At 44.5% G+C, this 20,201-nt stretch overlaps 1 long non-coding RNA gene across 1 annotated transcript in view; it reads right to left on the reverse strand.

Moving 5' to 3' along the window:
- LOC131506069 (uncharacterized) overlaps positions 1-19,877 on the reverse strand; it is a 56,081-nt gene extending 36,204 nt beyond the window's left edge. The window contains exons 1-2 of the long non-coding RNA XR_009258716.1: positions 19,027-19,877; positions 16,098-16,279 (exon numbers count right to left, since the gene is read on the reverse strand). This is a non-coding gene — a long non-coding RNA (uncharacterized LOC131506069). The remainder of the gene's footprint in view (positions 1-16,097; positions 16,280-19,026) is intronic.
- Between the last annotated feature and the right edge of the window lie 324 nt (positions 19,878-20,201).

Below are 20,201 nucleotides of genomic sequence, written 5' to 3' on the forward strand. Positions count from 1 at the left end.
CACCTAAACTGATATTTAATCCTTTCCATTGTACTAAAAACTTTGAGTTTCATACTACTGTCTCTAAAATCACTGTCCTTACTTAACTCATTCATTTGACTAACAAACTCAATTAATATGAGCTGGAATCATATCAGGAATTCATAATACTTCCCAGACAGTCACCATCTATAATTCATAGTTTCCAAATTTGAAAAAAAAAAACAAAACCACACTAGAATTTGAAGACAAAGTCCAGAAGACACACTTCATCTAGGAAAACAGGCATCCTCAAACACTGCAGCTCAGAAAATACAGTGTACAACCTTCTACAAGATCAGTGTGACAGTATCAAGTTTTACAATGTGCACATAGATTGATCCAACAATTCCACATGTAGGAACTTGTCTCATGGAAATAACCACAGTTGAGGGCAAAAGTTAAAAAATAAATAAATAAAAGTAAACTACAGGATGTTCAATGCAGCAAAATTCTTAAACTAAGAATCCTAAATATTGAATCTCATTATCCAACATATGGGATATATTATGTAAACCACGGAATATGCAGTCAATAAAATACTATGTAGCTATTAAAGAATCTCATGTCTGAATATTGAACCACACAGAGATTTTTTGTAACAAACGTGAATTATCAAACGATGCATGAAATTTGTTTTTTATATTATCGGAACTATAGAAGATTTGTTCTTTTCTTTGTTTATGTTTTCATTTAAATTTTCTACATCAAATGTGTATGACTGTTATACTGAGACGATAAACAATGAAATTTTCTTTTTTAATGAATTGCCTTCCAAAACTAAAGAGAAGCCAATGGAAACAGATGAGATTACCATCTGCAGAATAAGCTCTAAGAACGTATTGCTGATTAGACTAGGTGTCTCTCTCTCACACATGATGGAGGAGACTAAAATATAACTCAAGGAACATAACCTATGATAGGTAGTTCCATGATAATTCAAGAAAAGGTCTAGAAAAATCAGAGACTGTGATTAAGGATGGTCAGCGTGTCTCTAGTACTGCCCATTGGAAAGGGTTGTAATTTTAACCCCCCTCAGCAGAGAGTGAGGCAGAATTTTACCCAGAGGGAAGACAATTCGTCCAAATGTTCCAGCTTGGTGCTTAAAAATACCAGCTTCCTCTCATTTAATCCTATACTGACCCAGCTACCTCCTGTTTGATTTTTTTTCTTTCATCAAGAAGCAATGCCCCATGTCAATGGCATGTTACTTTTCCTGTTAGAATTTCCATCCAACAGGGATAGGTAAAAATTGTACTCTATACCGCCAGTTTCAGGGGGCAGTTTAATCAAAGCCATTGTGTTTGTCGAGGTCATTTCAACCCAGGGTGAGTTAATCCCATTGAATGGAAGATGGCCAACTGGCTTCTTTCTCTTTATTAATACTTCTGCTTCCTTCTCTACCTCTCAAATTCCTAGTGCAATCCGATGTTTTGGCCAGTGTTTCCCAAAATGTTAAGCTTTAGTTTCTTAAAACTTATGAGTAGGTTTCTTAAAACTTATGAGCCTATGCTCAGCAACTTACTTAAAATATTTGATTTAGCACTATAGAAAGGAAAATCAGGAGTGTGCCTCCTCTGTAGTCTGACCATACTGCCACCTACAGAGGATAAACCTCCTTTGGTACAGCCACCCTTTCGGACACCTCTTGCATTATCTACATCACTGTGCCTTGATTCACACTCACCCTTCTCTGCCCTGTGTCCAAATCTTCTCAACCACTGATTCTCTTCCCCCAGATTCCTCCGTTCTAGAATTCTATAAAGGAAGACCGTGTTAAGCAAGAATGTAAACTCTAGGAAGACTTTATTTTGTTTATTTCTGTACCTCCATGGCCTGTTGAAAAGTTATCTTCCAATAGCAAGTAATGCAAATTGCACAAATTAGTGTAACTTGTCTTATTCCTAGCCTCTCCCCTCCCCTCGCGGAGAGCAGACGCGAGCAACATTCGTCTGAATCTCTCATGGAATTGCACAACACCCTTTATCCTTTTTTATGCTAATAATTTTCAAACGTAGTCCTAAGTAGACATTAATAAATAGCTCCAGTCTGAATAACCTGGTTTTAATTTTAATCGGTATTTCCATACCCAACAGTGACAGTCTTGAGTGATCCAAAAACACATTCATACACGGACCAAGGGTAAAGTTAATACATTTATTGAAGTATATGTCCTTGAACATTATTTTCAAAAGGCTCAGAAGCTTATTTATACAATTTCTTTTTTAAAAAATGGAGTATGGTTGGCATACAATGTTGTATTGGTGTCAGCTGTACAACACAGTGATTCAACCTGCACTCTTTTTTTTTCAAGAAAAGTTTAAAAATATGGCAGAGAGAAGCTCTAAGATTGTGCGAGGTGCTAGCACAAACTTATCAAAATGTTTTTAAGAAAAAGATAGAGTGAATAAAAAAGTAAATCTATGTCTCCAGGTACCTCTAGATCGTTAAGCTTCAAAGGAAGCGCTGACCCAAGGCCATTCCGGGTATATCTTTGACAAATGCTACTGTTCTACAACACAGAGACTTAGTTTTGAAAATTTAATACACTACTGGAGATCAGTGAGGGGTAACAGAACGTCATAGTTGAGAATACCATACACAATTTGAACTGGGACAAGGAAGACAAGAAGCGTAAGGCAAAAATGGTCAACAAGGAGGAGTATCCTAGGCCAGGGAAGGAGCTGGTTCCTCAGAAGTGGACAGCAGGCCGTGAACATGCAGGACCTTCTGGGGTCTTCATTTCACAAGTCCAGAAAGGCCTCGTCTTTGGCCACCCAGTAGGCAAATAGCAAGGGCACAGTGAAGGCCCGCGAAGATGGCGTCCCCATCTTGAATGCTGAGGTGAGGCGGTTTCCTCACCTACTGCCCTAGAGCCCCTCGGTCCTTGGCTCTGGTCATCTCTTTCCTTTCTTAGCCATCTCTCATGAATCTGGAAGACAAGTTTTTCTATCGTTCTTCCTTTCTTCTCTCTCTTCATTGCTGGAAAGTGAATCTCATCACAAATCAATCCTGAACCAGAGAGATATTCCCAGAAACTCGATGAAGTCAGCCCAGGAGGTTTCTGGAAGCCAGTCATGGCACATGAATCTCTAAATTACTGGCATTAACCAGATGTCTCCTAAATCTCCTCACCTCACTGCTTTCCCACATGGGCAAATCCACTCAGAGCCAACTCCTTTCCTTAGCACATTTCTTGACACCCACTATTCTTAGAGTTGCTTGATCTAAGACATAGTGAGTTACCGGTCCACTGCACTAGAAGAGGTAGCATTTAATGAGGGGAAGGAAAATGGAGTGGGCAGTAGTGAGCCAAAATGAAATCATGAAGCCCAAAATTGGCCTGCCGTCCACTTCTGAGGACACAAAATTGGATGTGGCTGGAGGGAAGCAGGAAGGAAAGAATGCAGAAGGCAGGGAAGCAAGCGTCACCATAGGCTTCAAGGTGGGGAAGTATTAGAACAGCTCCCTGAGAATACAGCTGATGACTTTTGCTTTGTCTTAGTGTACAGGACATCAGGTGCTAGACAAGGACAGGTCCCCTTCAAAAGGTTCAAGATGCTGCAGTCGGAGGGGCGCCCAGATGGCTCAGTCCACTAAGCGTCAGACTCTTTGGTTCGGGTCACGTTCTCATGGTTCGTCGGTTCGAGCCCAGCATCGAGTTCTGCGCCGACAGTGTTGAGCCTGCTTGAAATTCTCTCTCTCTCCCTTTCTCTGCCTTTCCTCCACTCAGACTGTGTCTTTCTCTCCCTCTCAAAACAAACAAACAAACAAACAAACAAATAAAAGCTTTTTTTTTTTTTTTCAATATTTTTTTATTTTTATTTTTGGGACAGAGAGAGACAGCATGAACGGGGGAGGGGCAGAGAGAGAGGGAGACACAGAATCGGAAACAGGCTCCAGGCTCCGAGCCATCAGCCCAGAGCCCGACGCGGGGCTCGAACTCACGGACCGCGAGATCGTGACCTGGCTGAAGTCGGACGCTCAACCGACTGCGCCACCCAGGCGCCCCTAAAAGCTTTCAAAAAAAGGGGGCGGGGGCTACCGTAGTGGAAATAAACCAGCACCATTTTGTAAGTCCCCCTGAGTACGCCAGGTGCTGCACCTGCATGATCTCATCCTTACAACGGAAGTGCAAGGACTGTTATTTGCATATGTAATTCGCTCCCATGGTTCTTGAATAAAATAATACAAAATGGGCCCTGTTGACCTCATTCCCACCTCGCCCCTTATAGGTAACGGCTTTGGTGTATCCCTGTATGTGCCTGGCTTTATAGTCTTCACAGACAAAAAAAAAAAAAAAGACAAAATATACTCTTCTTTCCCCCCCAGGGGTGGTAGGGTTACCCACACACAAGGAAACCAAAGCTTAGAGAAGTTGATTTTTGAGCTGATTTTTGGCTGGTGAGTCAAGAACCCACCTACTTCTAGGGTTTGTTGTCTAAAGGACGCAGCCTGAGGGTTGAGGGCCAAGAGACTGGGCTGAAAGAGACTCCAGATTCTGAATTCAAAGTGTCTGGTTGAGTTAGCAGATTTAAAGGTTTAAAAAAAGGGTTGCATCTTTGTCCTATAGTTCTAAGAGATCAAGGATCAAAGGTACCCCTAATCCCTGGAGCTGGATATTGTCATGGACCATTCAATGAGTGTCCTTTTGTAAGCTCCCAAGAGGGAAAGATTGGGGTATCTGTGCTTAGGGTAAGGTTGTCAGATAAAATGCAAGATTCCCAGTTAAGTTTGGACTTCAGACAAACAAGAAGTTTTTAATACAATTGTATCCCATACAATATTTAAAAGCATGTCTTGTTGTTGTTGTTGTTGTTGTTGTTGTTGTTGTTATCGTCGTTTGCTCCATCTCACAGCCTTAGCATAGGGAAGGGATGGACCTTGGGCCCTTATGTCTAAACACAACAGGCCATAGGTCTGAGGGACTAAAGGGGCTTCCTGGAGTTGGGGATGAGCTACGACTTATTCCCGAATACTAAAAAATTCTTGATGTAGAAATCTTGTGTTCTAGATGTCATAGGCCTCAAGAATAGAGAAGACCACCTTGGTTATTTGGGGGGAGTATAGCTTTTCAGAAGTTTCCTCAGCAGGGCATGAGAGTTACAACGGCGCCTCCTCTCACCGGGGCACCATTGGCAAGTCTTTGAATCTTCCACTGCCGTTAGTTTAGCAGACATAAGACGACACCTTCATGTTGCTTTAGTTTTCATTTTCTTGCTTATTTTAGAAGACAACACTCTCTTATGTATTTCTTGACTATTCGCGTTCTCCTTCATGTAAAAATATCCCTTTTATCCAGTCGTGTTAAATTTGAAAGCTTATCATAGATTGTTATGCCTATTAGACTATTGTCTGTCACATTTGATAGAAACATTTTCTATCTTGCCTCATATCCTTTAGATTTTTAATTTACAGATATCTCGATGTTTATGTACATGATTCTATTTTTTCCTCTGCATTTGCTTCTTTTACTTCAAAGCCATAGAAAGTTGCCACCTCCCTACGGAACTCATAAATTTCTTATTTTCCACTTGTCTTCCTACGTTTGAAAATATTAGTTGACTCTTAAATATGACGGTTCTTTTTTTTTTAATTTTTTTTAACGTTTATTTTTTGAGAGAGAGAGATAGAGCACAAGCAGGGGAGGGGCAGAGAGAGAGAGGGAGACACAGAATCCGAAGCAGGCTCCAGGCTCTGAGCTGTCAGCACAGAGCCTGACGTGGGGCTCGAACCCACAAACGGTGAGATCATGACCCGAGCCGAAGTCTGGCGCTTAACTGACTGAGCCACCCAGGCGCCCCTTAAATATGGTGGTTCTTAAAGAGTGGTTTCAGAATCCCCTGCGCCAGAGTACCTGTTTCATTTATTTGATTGTTTGCGATACCCAGAACAGACCTTATTAATCAAAACTGCTCTTTAGAGGTGCTTTAACCACCCTCTACGTGATTCTTCTGCCCCTGAGGCTTAAGAATCATTTCTTTAAACCATATGGGATTTAGTATGCAGAAATGCATTTCTGCATACTAAATTAGATTAGGAATAATCTAAGCCCAGAGGGAATGTGTTAGGAAGATCAAAAAGAGTTTATAGAATAAAAGTGAAACCTGATGAGCTTGGCTTGGAGAGGGAATAGGCAGGCAGCTCCGGGGATCTTAGTAGGAGAAACCACTTGTCACACATAAAAGGACCAGAGCAGCAAAACAAAGAAGCATTCACTATCTTTCTCTTCACTCCTTCCTCACCGACCCGAATGTAAGCTCCACGAGGGCAGGGGTCTGTGCCTGGCACAGAGTAGGTGTCCCATGAAGATACCTTTTCCCTGTTCCTCCATTCATGGTCCCTTTAGATAGACTCCAATTGTCCTGACTCAGGTGACTGCTACCCCTTGACCAGAAAAGGGCAAAGAACCTTGATTTATAGTCCTTCCCCCGCCCCCCCCCGCCACCGCACACATACAAGAGGAGAGGTTATTCCCTAAAACAAAGTTAAAATTGGTTATCGCAGGAGGGAGAAATAGATCCTGGGTGATTTTAAAGTAATTTTGCAGTGTATCATGGTATGAGATATGATTCTAAGGTAAATTTTTTCCCCAAATGGTTCTCCAATTATTCCCAACAACAGCATTTATTTATTCAGCAATCTTTCCCATCTTCCTTCTTTGGGGTGTTTTTATGCTGTTACATAAAAAACAAAAACAGAACAAAACAAACAAAAAACACGTTGTTACACCCAGCCACATCCACATGGAAGTTTGTATTTTATTCCCTAGATCTCTAACGCTGTGTTTGTAACACTAAGTGTACAGCTATTTAAGACAAGATTTTCCCATCACCTTTTAGAAGCCATAAACCAAATAGGCTGCTTCTTTCCTACTTACATGGTTCCACTCCCTGTAAATACGCTTCTAGTTTTAATGATACCGTTTTTCACGATGTTAACATTTTGCATTTCCCTCTAGGACTAAACTGCACGTTCACTTAGCACCGAACTCCCCTCTGTTTTTCCTGCAAGTACGCTCTAACCAGAAATTGATCATCACATAAAATACGTTTTCTTCTTTGAGCATCTTTTTCTTTAAGTTTACTTATTTATTTTGAGAGAGAGAGAGAGCGCGCGCACAAGAGAGCATGAGCAGAGGAAGGGCAGAGAGAGAGAGTGAGAGAGAGAGAATCCCAAGCAGGCTCCACGCTGCCAGCACAGAGCCAGATGGGAGGCTCAGTCCCACAACTGCGAGATCATGACCTGAGCCAAAATCAAGAGTCAGACACTTAACCCACTGAGCCACCCAGGGGCGCCTCTTTGAACGTCTTAACAAAGGTGATCTCAACCTTCTTCAGTTGAGTTTATTTTAGGAGATGTAAAACCATGGGCAACCAAACAGAAGGAAGCGAACAATACAGACCTTTAATTTCTCAAGGTTCTTTAGTGTTCAAGGGAGCCCCTTCCGCTTAATATCCAACTAATTTTGCCTGAGCTCCTATACTATATTTTACTTATGTATTATAAAGTATCTTTTATTGGGAGACTCCTCCACCTTATCACTCCTGGGTATCTTCAGGGAATATTTCTGCATTGTAACAAATCTACCTTGGTCCTCATTTACTAGCTCTCACTCTGGGCCACTGCTTGGGTCCTCTGCTGGTCACCTCTCGCCATCACACAACTGTTTTGCAAGCTCTCCCTATGCGAGTTTCTCAGAAGAAACAACCCCAGGGATGTGGCCCATGTCTCAGGGTAGCCCATGCCAAGAGGACACAGGTCCTGTCTTGATTCTCTGTAGTCCAGGGCATGCCAGCTCTGATGTCTGATAAAACACTACTGAAATCTTGAAAGTGATGCAAGGGAAGAAAGAACATTTTAAACTAGATATCGGATAGCACGATTCCTAGGATCCGTAGATGTAGGATTGTTTTCCCTTCCCTCCTACACGCTATAGTTCAAGGGCTGGCTCAGCCCCCCGAGAGAGCCTTGTTCAATTTTTCTCTGTACACCTGGAGTCCAAGCTCTTACCCCCTTCAGCCCCAGAGAAAGGAGGAAACAGAGCTACCTCTTTCCCTAATCCAAGGCTCGATTCATTTCTCCACCAGGTTGTATCACAATGAGAATGCACCCCTCCCGCCATGCCGAGATCTAAACCAGGCAACTCCAGTGGTAAAAAGCATAATTCTCCACGTGTGTTTTTCTAGTCATAAGGGATGTGTGGAGGGCGCTGAATACTTCAGTCCACAGTGGACTGAACCACACTGGCTACCACCCATGTTTACAACTCCTGCTGAAGGAACCATGAGGCCTGCCCCCTGCCTGTCGGTGGGGATCTGGTCTGTGGCATCCCAACAGCGATATTCAAGCCAACCTATTCCCCAGGGAAGAATGGTGATTAGCTGGGATAGTCTAAATGAAACTTACACGAAAACTAAAATCAAATGTCTCTGTGAGGACGCAGTCCTTTGAAAGATGCTCCCAGGTTGCGTTACTGACAGAGCACTTTATATCCCAATCTGAAGCCTTTGACAGGGTTTGGATTATTTCACGGACAGGGCTTCCCTGAGTACAACGAGCAGGTCTCGCATGTAGGATTAACACGCTTCATCAAAGTGCTGAGGCCAAGGGCACAGCTCAAGGAGGAACAACAGGGCTCGAATTCTCCGGTGACTTACCGCGAACGACGTAAGGAGGAAGTCGGTGAGCAACAGGCTGGAAGTTCAGGCCGGCAGACGGTACCCTCAGCAGCAAGACTCGTTCGAAGAAACAAATGGAACACTGCTGTCAGTGAAGGCAGGTGTCTATCCTTTTTGTTGTAGAGAGACTTGTCCCTGGGCCACAGAAGACTCAGTCCCAAATGATTCAGAATGCCACAGAGCTACCAATCGCTAGTGCCGAGGAGGACTGTGCTCGATTACCTTCTGGTCTTGGTTCACCCGTGGTCGGGGTGCTGAAAACAAAGTAGCAGCAGCAAGTGCTTGCCCTGTGGGAGAGGCCTGCAGGAGGCCCAGGAGGCCTGGAGGCCTGGAGGCCAGGGCCCCCACGCCAGGTCTTCACCGTTTAGAAGCCAGGTGGCCGTCGCTCTGGACAAGCCATTTCACCTTTCTGTACGCTAACTGGAAGACCGCACAGTCAACTGAACATCGGGCTGTGGTTTAATCATTCGCAAACATAGACGACTGGGGGTTCTGACAGAAGTGAGCTCATGACTAGGGTGGATACGGACGGCAGGAGAAAGAACCATGGATTCCACCTTACAAATGAGCAGGTCCTGCCTGCCAGGTAACGCAAGCTCCGTGCGCGTCCCAATTTTTCCTTTTCACACTCTTTGCAACAGTTTCAATGAACTCCGGTGTAACTCCTTTGACACAACTACACTGGAGGATGGATCTTCCTCAAGGTGTGGCCAGGCCTGCCCTCTAGCGGTCAGAAAATTGCAATGTCTCTTATTATTAAATTGGTTTTGAACTTGGTGATAGTTTTCCATGGTTGGGTCACCGCTGCTGTCATATTAGCCGTGGCATAGAACGTCGCATTAAAAGGGACTTTAACATTCCTCTGGTCTCTTTTCATAACTCAGTCCTTCCAAAAAGGTACCTGACTCTTTAACACCTGAGTTCCACATAAAGAAAGAGGAGTGAAAACAAGGCCACAGAGGCTTCTTCCCACATTTGATGAAATAGTAATTTTTAAAAAATAATTCAGCAGGGGCGCCTGGGTGGCTCAGTGTGTTTGCGTGCGACTTTGGCTCAGGTCATGATCTCGCGGTCTGTGAGTTCGAGCCCCGTGTCGGGCTCTGTGTTGAAGCTCAGAGCCTGGAGCCTGCTTCGGATTCTGTGTCTCCCTCTCTCTCTCTGCCCCTCCCCTGCTCACACTGTCTCTTTCAAAAATAAACAACATCCAAAAAAATTTTTTTAAATAATTCAGCAGTAGTATCCAGAGAGGAAAGAGATACTACCTGAACCATAATCTTTTAGGTTTGGCAGCCATGAAAAGAAAGAGATTCCACTGTGAGTGAGGATAGCTAGCTCACAAAGCCACCGGCATCTCCCCAAAGCAGAGTTAGTCACCAAAATACTGGGAACTCAGAATAATATTCTATGTTTGAAAAATGAATAGAAAGCTGCACTCAGCTCTCAGGCTGGAGGGAAGACAAAACAGTCCCAGGTGAAGTGGGAAGGGCGGAGGAGAATTCATGGCACCATTTCAGAGGAGCTATCAACAAGCTGTTCCTCATTACAGGTGAGCCAAAAGAGAGGCATTAGTACAGAAATTACGCAGATCTCCTCCAACAAGAGCGAGCCATGTATCAGGCAAGAAACAGACAAAACAAACAAACAAAACACTCTTCAGGAGGAAAATAAAACCTGAAGGAGAGATGCTGATTTCCTTTGAATGGTTCATTATGGAGAAGAATTCATTACAAATATGAATTCAATAAAACAAGCCCTTAAGGAAACATGATAAAACAATTGACTAAGTGGAAAGAAGAGATTGCAGAGCTAAGGAAAATAACTGAGCAAGGAAGCCACATTGTCACAGATCTGATGAATTATCAGTGGTGAAGGAGAGAAAAATGGGGTTGAAAATGGCCTGGAGGGATGGCCGGGGTCATGGTAGAAAGTGCAGGGTGAAAAGGCGGCGGAATTAAAGTGAAGACAAAAGATACAGAGAAAGAAAAATTGTCCAACTTGGGGACAATTGGTATCCTTAGAATATCAAGAAAAACAAAAAAGAATTTAAAGATACAAGCCAGGAAGAATTTCCTGGAAGTAAGAACTGTATTCACAGATAAAAAGGGCACACCTACCTTAGACCAAAACAAAGTGATACAGAATGATCGAAATTGAGGTATTTCTTGGTTAAACTATTAAATGCTAAGGATAACGAAAACAATCCTCCAGACATTCAAGGAGACAAAAGCAAGTCAGCCACATGAGAAGAAGTCAGGTGGGTTCAAGGCTTCTCCATGGCAATTCCAATGTCCAGAGACCATGGAGCAATGACCACAAACTTAGAAGAGAAACAGTGTGACTCAAGAATATTATTCCAAGTCAGGTGTTATCCAGTATGGAAATAGAAGATGAATATTTTCTGCCATGAAGAGTTCAGGATATATAATATTCACGAACTCATTTTAAAGGTTTTTTAAAATTTACTTCCTTAGAGAGAGAGAGAGAGAGAGCTGAGGAGGGGCAGAGAGAGAGGGAGAGAACGAATCCCAAGCAGGCTCCACACCGCCAGTGAGGAGCCCGATGCGGGTCTCAAACTCACAAACCATGAGATCATGACCTGAGCCCAAATCTAGAGCCCAACATTTAACTGAGCCACCCGGGTGCCTCTCATGAACTCATTTTAAAACAAAAAAACAAACTAAACCATTTGACAGATAATCCCAGTTGAAAGTGAGGTGAATAATATAAAGATCTCATGAATGAAAAAACTACGAAAAAAAAAGAACTAGTATGAAATACTGCTACGATCTGAATGTTTGTGTCCTCTCCCAAATTCCATGTGTTAAAATCCTAAATCCCAATGTGATGGTATAAGCAGGTGGGGCCTTTGGGAGGTGATGAGTCCCCTATAAGAGGCCCCTTCTGCCATGTGAGGACATATGAAAAAGATCGTTGTCTAAGTAGTGGGTTCTCACTAGCCACCAAATTTTCCAAAGCTATGATCTTGGACTTCCCAGCCTCCAGAACTGTGAGAAATAAATATTTGTTGTTTATAAGCCACCCAGTTTAAGATATTTTTGTTACAACATCCCAAACTGACTAGGCTAATACACACCAGGTTTATATAATTTCACAGCTATGGCTAATCATATGTGGGAATGAAGGCAGAATAAAAGGATATATGCTACCATAAGCCCTAACAAAGTAAAAATAAAATAAGGAAAATCTGGAGAAGTGAGGTATAGAAGGAAGAATCAGTATAGTAATTCTCTTATTTTTTTGTAGTGGGGCATTAGCAAAATACAATCTCAGACCAACTCCAGCCCAGCTTTTATAAATAAAGATTTATTGGAACATAGCCACACTCCGTTCATTTACCTATCATCTCTGGCTGCTTTTTTGCTGCAATGCTAAAGTGTAATAGTTGGGACCAAGATCTCTGGGCTCGTAAGTGCTAAAGTGTTTACTATCTGACCCTTCACAGAAAATAGTTGTTGGCCTGTCACATAACACTGAGACAATATCCACATATTTAAATTATATAAATATGTATGTTATCTCTAAGATGTTATATGTGGATTAAAAAATGAGTATGCTTTTTAAATTGCTTTAATAAAATTTTTTAACTGTAATGGGATCTTTATTGAGGACATTTTTCATCTAACCTATTTATGCATATACATGCCCATGTCTAAAATAATGCTCGTTGAATGTTAATACTTGTTACTTCTGAGTGGTAAGATCTGGAGTAAGTTTTTGCTTTTTTATGTTTGTGTAGTTCCTTATTGTTCTGTAATGAGCATGTATAATGTTTAAAAAAAAACAGTAAAATGAATAATTATGATGAGGGACCATAAGGCAGGCTGAGGGCAAAGTACAAGCTAGCACCCCCACCCCCACCCCCAGGTGGGATACATGTGGTATTCCTCAGGCACTCCTGGCTGCCCAAGAACAAAGGAAAGGGAAGAAAACAAATGGTTCACTGAGAGAGATCACAGTCCTGCAGGACACGAGTCTCCATCGGTTTACAAATATCTTAGTAAATTACAAGAAAAAGGCAATCCTATCAATAGCCTAATCTCCAGAAACCTACAGTTTCCTGGAGCCCCAACATCACCTTCCCCTCCATAGTGATATGGAACAAAGGCCAAGAAGGAAATGGCAGGTAAAATTAAATTTCCTTATAACCTGCAGCCCATTGACAAGTGCTTGTGGCAAATACAGAGTAGAACATTTCTGCAGGAATCCCCTACTGTCCTAATGCTAATGCCTTACTAGAGGAAAAACAACCTTAGCTTGACAACAGCGAGGCCTCAGTTATCTTAGGCATTCTTTTTAGCACATCAAAGTCCTCCTGGAGGCCTCCAGTTTGCCTTTACCCCCGCCCCACCCCCCCAACTCCTTAGTAAATAACCAGTCACTCCTCACAACCCCAGGGCAGCTCTTTCTGCCCACGGGTTCTGTCCCCGAGCTTTAATAAAATCACCTTTTTGCACCAAACATGTCTTTAGGAATTCTTTGTTGCCCGTGGGCTCCGAACCCCCACCATTCCAAAACCTCATTGATTACACTGAAAAATTACTTTAAAAATATTCCATCTCCAACCCAGCTTCGCTGAGAAGACTGAACCTATTGACTGAGAATTTCTTTATTCCCTCCGCAATTGCCACAAGAGTAGGTATGTACCTCCCTGTCTTCTTGAAGGTCACACGTCTGGCAGTCAGCCAGCCAGTGCTTGGCGAGAGACTACCCAGTAAGTATTTGTCAAATGAATGAATGAACGGATTGGCAAAATATGTGTACTGACTGCTCCCTTGAGGTTATTTATTAGAAAACGAAAAAGGATGCGCTGAACTGTGTCCCCCCACATCCTTCTGTTGAATCACATAAATGATTAAGTAAAATGAGGCCATTGGGATGGGATCTGATCCAATCTGACTAGTGTCCTTATACGAAGGGGAACTTTGGACACACGGCGGCACCAGGAGTGCGCTCACACAGGAAAGACTGCGTAAGGTCATCTTGCAAAAGGTGACCATTCACAAGCCAAGGAGAGAGGCCTCAGAAGAAACCCAAACGGCCAACCCCTCCATCTTTGTCTTCCAGCCTCCAAAACTGGGAGAAAATACATTTCTGCTGTTCTATCCACCCAGCCTGTGGTGTTTTGTTATGAAAGCCTTAGAAAACGAATACAGCTCTTTATGAGTTAGAAAGCAGTAAATGAGGGACGCCTGGGTGGCTCAGTCGGTTAAGCGTCCGACTTCGGCTCAGGTCATGATCTCATGGTTTGTGGGTTCGAGCCCCACGTCGGGCTCTGTGCTGACAGCTCGGAGCCTGGAGCCTGCTTCGGATTCTGTGTCTGTCTGTCTCTCTCTGTCCCTCCTCTGCTTACTCTCTGTCTCCCTCTGTCTCTCAAAAATGAATAAACGTTAAAAAAAGTTTTAGAAAGTAGTAAATGCAAACAACAGCTTAATATGCGGAAGAAAAATGGTTAGGCACTAATGAGAGATCAAGACGGCAAGTGTGTTCAAGCTATGTAGCTGAAGCAACAGAATTTAAGAAGCTGAATTCTGAGGTCAGAAAGGCAGGGACGACTTCACAAATTGTGGGCCCCAGGCCAAATGAAAATGTGGGGCCCCCGTCCAAAGAGATGAAAACAGTGCCAGTAAAGACACTACAATATAAAGCTTTCTCTTTCTTCCACGGCCTTCCTCTCTTCTTGTCATGATGTTTTACAGCTGCTCTTTGATGTCGATCTCAGAAAAATTTTAATGTAATATTAGCATGAATTTTCCCATTGTCTTTATATTGTGCAATGTTGCTCTAAAGGGCAAACGTGAGAGCATGTGACTCGATGAAGAATCACTGAAATGACTTGATTTGTATCCTGTAGCTCACACAGGGACATGTATTTCCTTCTTACCAGAGCAGCGAAAATGCTGCAAAAAACTAGCGCAGCTGTTTTTATTTCACATGTTGATATGTGCCCATTCTGGCAACGCTCTACCTTCGCCTTAGTGACAGGTGAGGAAGGGCTGCAAGGAAAGGAATTGTGGGCTGCCTCACCTTTCCCTTTGCTTCTGTGTCACAATTTTCAGCCGAAGTGTTGGCTATTACACAGAAGCAATATGACTAAGAAAGAATATGCCGGGGATCCTTGGTCAAGAATGTGATTGTCCCCTTTGTGTATTCAAAGCGAGTTCTGATTGGAACACGGGCACAGCTTCTCGGGGGTTGAGGTCACACACTTGCCTTGTACTCATTTCGAGTCTCACCTAACTTCCATTTGTCATGGGTGCAGCTGAGTGCTGTCCTCAGGGGGCATCGTTAATGCTTCACGTAAATGAGGCCAAAAGGAACAGCAGCGGACATCCGAGTTACATGTATCTCCCTGCTCACATGTATGTGCCTTGTCTAGTTGGCTTTACCTACAAAAGTTTGAAGATAAATGATTGGGGCACTTGGATGTCTCGGTCAGTTAGGCATCTGACTCTTGATTTTGGCTCAGGTCATCATCTTGCAGTTTGTGAGTTTGAACCCTGAGTTGGGTTCTGCACTGACAGCATGGAGCCTGCTTGAGATTCTCCCTCTCTCTCTCTGCCCGTGTCTCTCTCTCTCCACCTTCTCTTGAATAATAAACAGATAAATGTAAGAAAAAGATAAAATTATGAAGAACTTCAAGCTGGCCACAGCAGAGCATTAAAGTACGCACGGGGTCCTGTGAATGTGAGCTCCTGGTGAACTGTCATTCAAGAGCAAAGACATTGAGGGGGCCCCAGGCTGACTGCAAGCAAACAAGCATCCGGTAGAGGTCTCTAAAGCCTTCCTGTAAAAAAGTGCCAAGGTGAAGTTCAGTGTCCACCCCTCAAAAGTAGACACAGGAATTAATCATTTCACGCTCCTAATGTCCAGTGGGTTTTACGGGTCAGACTGAAAACCTATATAACACAAAACCACCTTTCTAGGGGGACTGTTCTTGAGTTCTCAAAGACTGGCCTGCAAATGTTCTAAAGTAAAAGCTACCTGTTCCCATCAGTCTTGGGTGCACATGTGACTCTTTAATAAGGCAGAGCACAGTCAGGCACCTTGCCAGGACCAGGAAGGGAAGGATGGAGACCACCTGGTACAGTGGGATCCCCCGGCTAGAAGCCTGGAGACCCAGGTCAGGGATCAGGTCCAATAAGAAACGTGTAGCCTTAATAACTCATTTCCAATTGGGCTCATTTCTTTCTTCTGCAAAACAAGTGGGTTGGATTTTGATGATCCCCAAAGGCCCATACTGAGCTAAAAATACCCCAACCAGCAAAACTTTGTGTGACGGAGAAGGGAGAGAGAAAAGAGCGACAGAGTTGCATGGAATAACTTAGCAGTGAATAATAAACTGGGGCCAATTTTAGAAACCAAGGGGCTGGTCCTTACCGGCTCTTTGCAGGTCTTGCAAGTTCCCTGGCCACTTCCGGTCTGACTTCTCCCAGGCCAAGGGTGGACTGGGGCAATGGGTCATGGGCGCCTTTCCCAGCCAGCTGTTTCCTGCCTGCCCACCTGGAGTGATGCTTTGCTCCTGTTACTCTGTTGTCCAACGTTGGCCAATTTGTGATGCTCTGTCAGAAGAAGATCATGGAGGACTTGTGACCTCTCTGTTTTATTTTATTTTATTTATTTTATTTTATTTTATTTTATTTTTTTTTTTTAATATGCTTTACTGCCAAGGTAGCTAAAAATACAGTGTATATAGTGTGCTCTTGGTTTCAGGGGTAGATTCCCGTGATTCATCGCTTACATACAACACCCAGTACTCATCCCAACACGTGTCCTCCTCAATGCCCATCACCCATTCTAATGTTTTAATCGCCACTGTTTTTCTGACCAACCCCTTGCTGGCCTCTGATCCCCTTAAGTCTCTGGGAACATCGATGGAAGCAAAGTACTCAACTGACAATAAGGTTTGGAAGAAAGCAAGGTGGGGTTAACACCTGAGATCTAGCTTTGATCCTAAAAGCTGGGTGACCTCAAACAGGTGCCTTCTTCCTGTGGTTATCAGTTTTTCCCCTCCCCAGCATCTCTTCTCAGGTGACAGCACCTTGATTTTCTATTGTGGATGCACCTCTTTTCTATTATGAAATCCTAATATTTCAGTGGGATTGACCCTTCTCCCAGCTCCAGGAGTATGTCTGTACTGGCCTAATCCAATTGGTACATCCCATATCTCTGGCCACAGTGATGGCTCAGGGCCAAGAACAGGAGCAGTTAGAGCCAACAGGAAGGCTTCAGGCCTGTAATAGGGCTTCTGGGGGAGAAATTGTTCATTATCTGTTCACTAGATTTGAAGACATAAGCATGTGAGGCTTAGAGTTGTGGCAGCCATCTCCCTGACATGAAACCAGGCCAGTCTGAGGTTGAAATCAACAAACATATGAGGAAAAGCAGAACAAATAGCAAAGTAGAGACACTGTGTTTCAATAACATTTTCTGAGCCTCTGGATCAAACTGTACCTGAAGCCAAAAGCCACCCCCAGATCTGAGTCAATTAATTCTTTTTGTTTATTTAAAACGGTTTAAACTGAAGTTTTGGTCACTTGCAAGAACAATAATCCTAACTCCTACACTTCACCTCTCTGGACCCCAGTTCCCTCTACTGCGAAATGGCTATTTTGTGGACGGTAATTAGCATGGGCCAGCACGATGGCATCTTTTCCAGGAGTGGTCATAATTCCAGGGTGGTGGCAAAGGGAATACCTCAAAGTGCCAGGGACTTGCGGCTTCACCCAGTAAGCATCAGATATCATAGTATTGTGTACGTGTTACACAACAACCTTTAATATATGTAATTATACGTTTGCATACGCTATAACCCTGTATTTCTTTTTTTTATGTTTTATTTATTTTTGAGAGAGCGTGAGCAGGGGAGGAGCAGAGAGAGAGGGGAGCAGAGGATCTGAAGTGGGCTCTGTGCTAACAATAGTGAGCCCAATGAGGGTTCAGACTCACAAACCATGAGGTCCTGAGCTGAAGTCGGACACTCAACCGACTGAGCCATGCAGGTGCCCCTATAACTCTGTATTTCTAACTAGAGTTATCACATCCATCACTGTGGCCAGAGATATGGCATGTACCAACTGGATTCGGCCAGTATAAACCTATCTGGGAAGCTGGGAGAAGGCTCAATCCCACCGAAAACATTAGGATTTCATGATAGAAAACAGGTGCACCCACAATAGAAGTCAGGGTGCAATAGAAGTCAGGGTGCTGTCACTGTCCCCTGGGAAGAGGTGCTGGGGAGGGAGAGAACTGATTTCTAACTGCTGAGCCCCAGATGCCATATTCAATTGAATACCAGAGGCCTCTCAACTTGGTTGGATCCAACAGCCATCCCTCCCCACTCCCCCCCTCCCTCCCTCCCCACTCCTGTGTTTCCAACCCACTCCTGTGTTTCCGACATTAATGGCACCACACCCCAGTTGCTCAAGCCTGAAACCTGAAACCTAGAAGTTGCCCTTCCTTCCTCTCCCTCTGCCCCCTCTGCCTTCAGAGTCTGTTCCATTTTGCAAACCTCGTGATTTGCAAACCTCTTGGCCTTTATTTATTTTCGAGACAGAGACAGAGCATGAGTATGGGAGGGGCAGAGAGAGGGAGGCACAGAATCTGAAACAGGCTCCAGGCTCTGAGCGGTCAGCACAGAGCCCGACGTGGGGCTCGAACTCACGGACCATGAGATCATGACCTGAGCCGAAGTCGGACGCTTAACCCAGCTTAACCCACCGAGCCACCCAGGTGCCCCTTGAGGTTGGCCTTTACATAGCTCTCATAGTTTCATCTTTCTCTCCGACTCTCCCGCCACTTCTGTATTGCAAACGCCCCCCTGCCGTGCCCTCGCCCCACCCCCTGCCTCTTGCCCAACCCACTGACGGCAATTTCTAATTGGTCTGAAGATGGCTCTTCCCTTTCCGGCTTCTGGTTTCAGCTCCCTCCACTCATCTCTGTGGGCCTAGAAGGGGGTAACTGCGGCAAGGCTACTACCCCTGAGCGACCACGTGATCCTTTGCGGTTCCTCTGTAAACAAACCTTCCCTAGATTATTCTCAGGTGAGGGTCCCATCCATTTCTCACTGGGAGCCTAACTCTCACAGGTCTGCCCATGAGCACCTCACTCCCCACGAGGATGACCCCATGACTCCTCCCCCTCCCCCTCCCCCCCCCCCCCATTCTGAGTCTGCTGATCTTGGAGATCGGACAGGAGGGAGGAGGACCTGAGAAGCCCATGATGGCAGGGCCAGGTTTGGCTTTGGGGAGACCCTGGTGATTTGTGGGAGAAGAGCTGTTGAAATCTCTCTACCAGAATGCAGGCCTACCTCCTCTTTGTCCTCGGTCTGGGGCCCTGCTTGTCAATGCTGCAGCAAATAGGAAAAATGTCACTGACCATCCCCTCACGGACGGCCTTCTGGTGCAAGATTAGTGAGGCTTCCAAACACACAGAGGCTTCGTCACCATAGATCTTTCTAATGCCAGCTGATGTTTTCCATTTATGAAGTTCTCTTACTAGACCTAGCTTTGCCCTGAATGTTTGTGGGCGGGCAGAACTCAGGTAGCTAGCAGTCACTCTTACCGGGAGAGAAGACAGGTGAGGGAAGCAGAGCAAACACACCCAGTCTGACCCAGCGGGTTGTGAATTTTCCGCATCGGAGGAGAGCGTCGTATTTGTATAACACGTTACAGTTGAACGACGGCCTTTCATCTCCAGCGGCTGGCACACGGCTGAGTGATCAATATCCGTTTCGTAAATGATGCAATGAATGTGTAGCGTCTTTTTCTCCTCTTCAAAATAACCCTAGAAGGTAGGCAGAACAGAGATTCCCAGTCCCACTTCACAGAAAAGGAAACCCGGGTCCAAGGGGGTGGGAGAAGTTTCTGGAGACTGCACAGCTAGCAACTATAACAGCTCAAACCAGAATCTAGGTGTGTCGGTCACCCGAACCGGTCCGCTTCGGGAGGACACCGGCCTGCCGTCAGAGAGGGGAAGGGCTTCTGGAAGGCGTAGGGGCTTGGATCACACCCTGCCTCGACAGGCACTGCTGTAGCCCAGATGGGAGCTGCCACGGGGCGTTGTAGATGGGTAGGCAGAAGTTCAGGCTGCAAAGCAGCTGGGAATTGAGCAAAAGGAAAAAGAGAAAGATCTTCCGGTGCCAAGACTCCAGGGAAACGTTTGTTGACTTTTTGCTTTGTATCGACTATTTCCAACTAGGCGTGGAGCTAACTTTTTGATACAAGGACTCCCCGGGGTGGGTGGGGAGTTCATGACCCCGTTGCCGTGGCTCTCCAAGCAACCGCAAAGCCACAGCAGCTCCAGGCAGATGCCTGGATTACACGGAAAGCATGGAGGGAACTACACAGAAAACAGCGAACACTCCTGGGAAAGCCAAGACAGAACAACAAGAATTTAAAGGGCAAAACAAGAACAGCGAGAGGGGTGGGACCACCGTCGTCAGCGCTGTGCCTTCGGGATGCCAGCGAGGCCTCTCCTGGACTG

Source organism: Neofelis nebulosa, chromosome 1 (assembly GCF_028018385.1).
Source record: "Neofelis nebulosa isolate mNeoNeb1 chromosome 1, mNeoNeb1.pri, whole genome shotgun sequence".
NCBI lineage: Eukaryota > Metazoa > Chordata > Mammalia > Carnivora > Felidae > Neofelis > Neofelis nebulosa.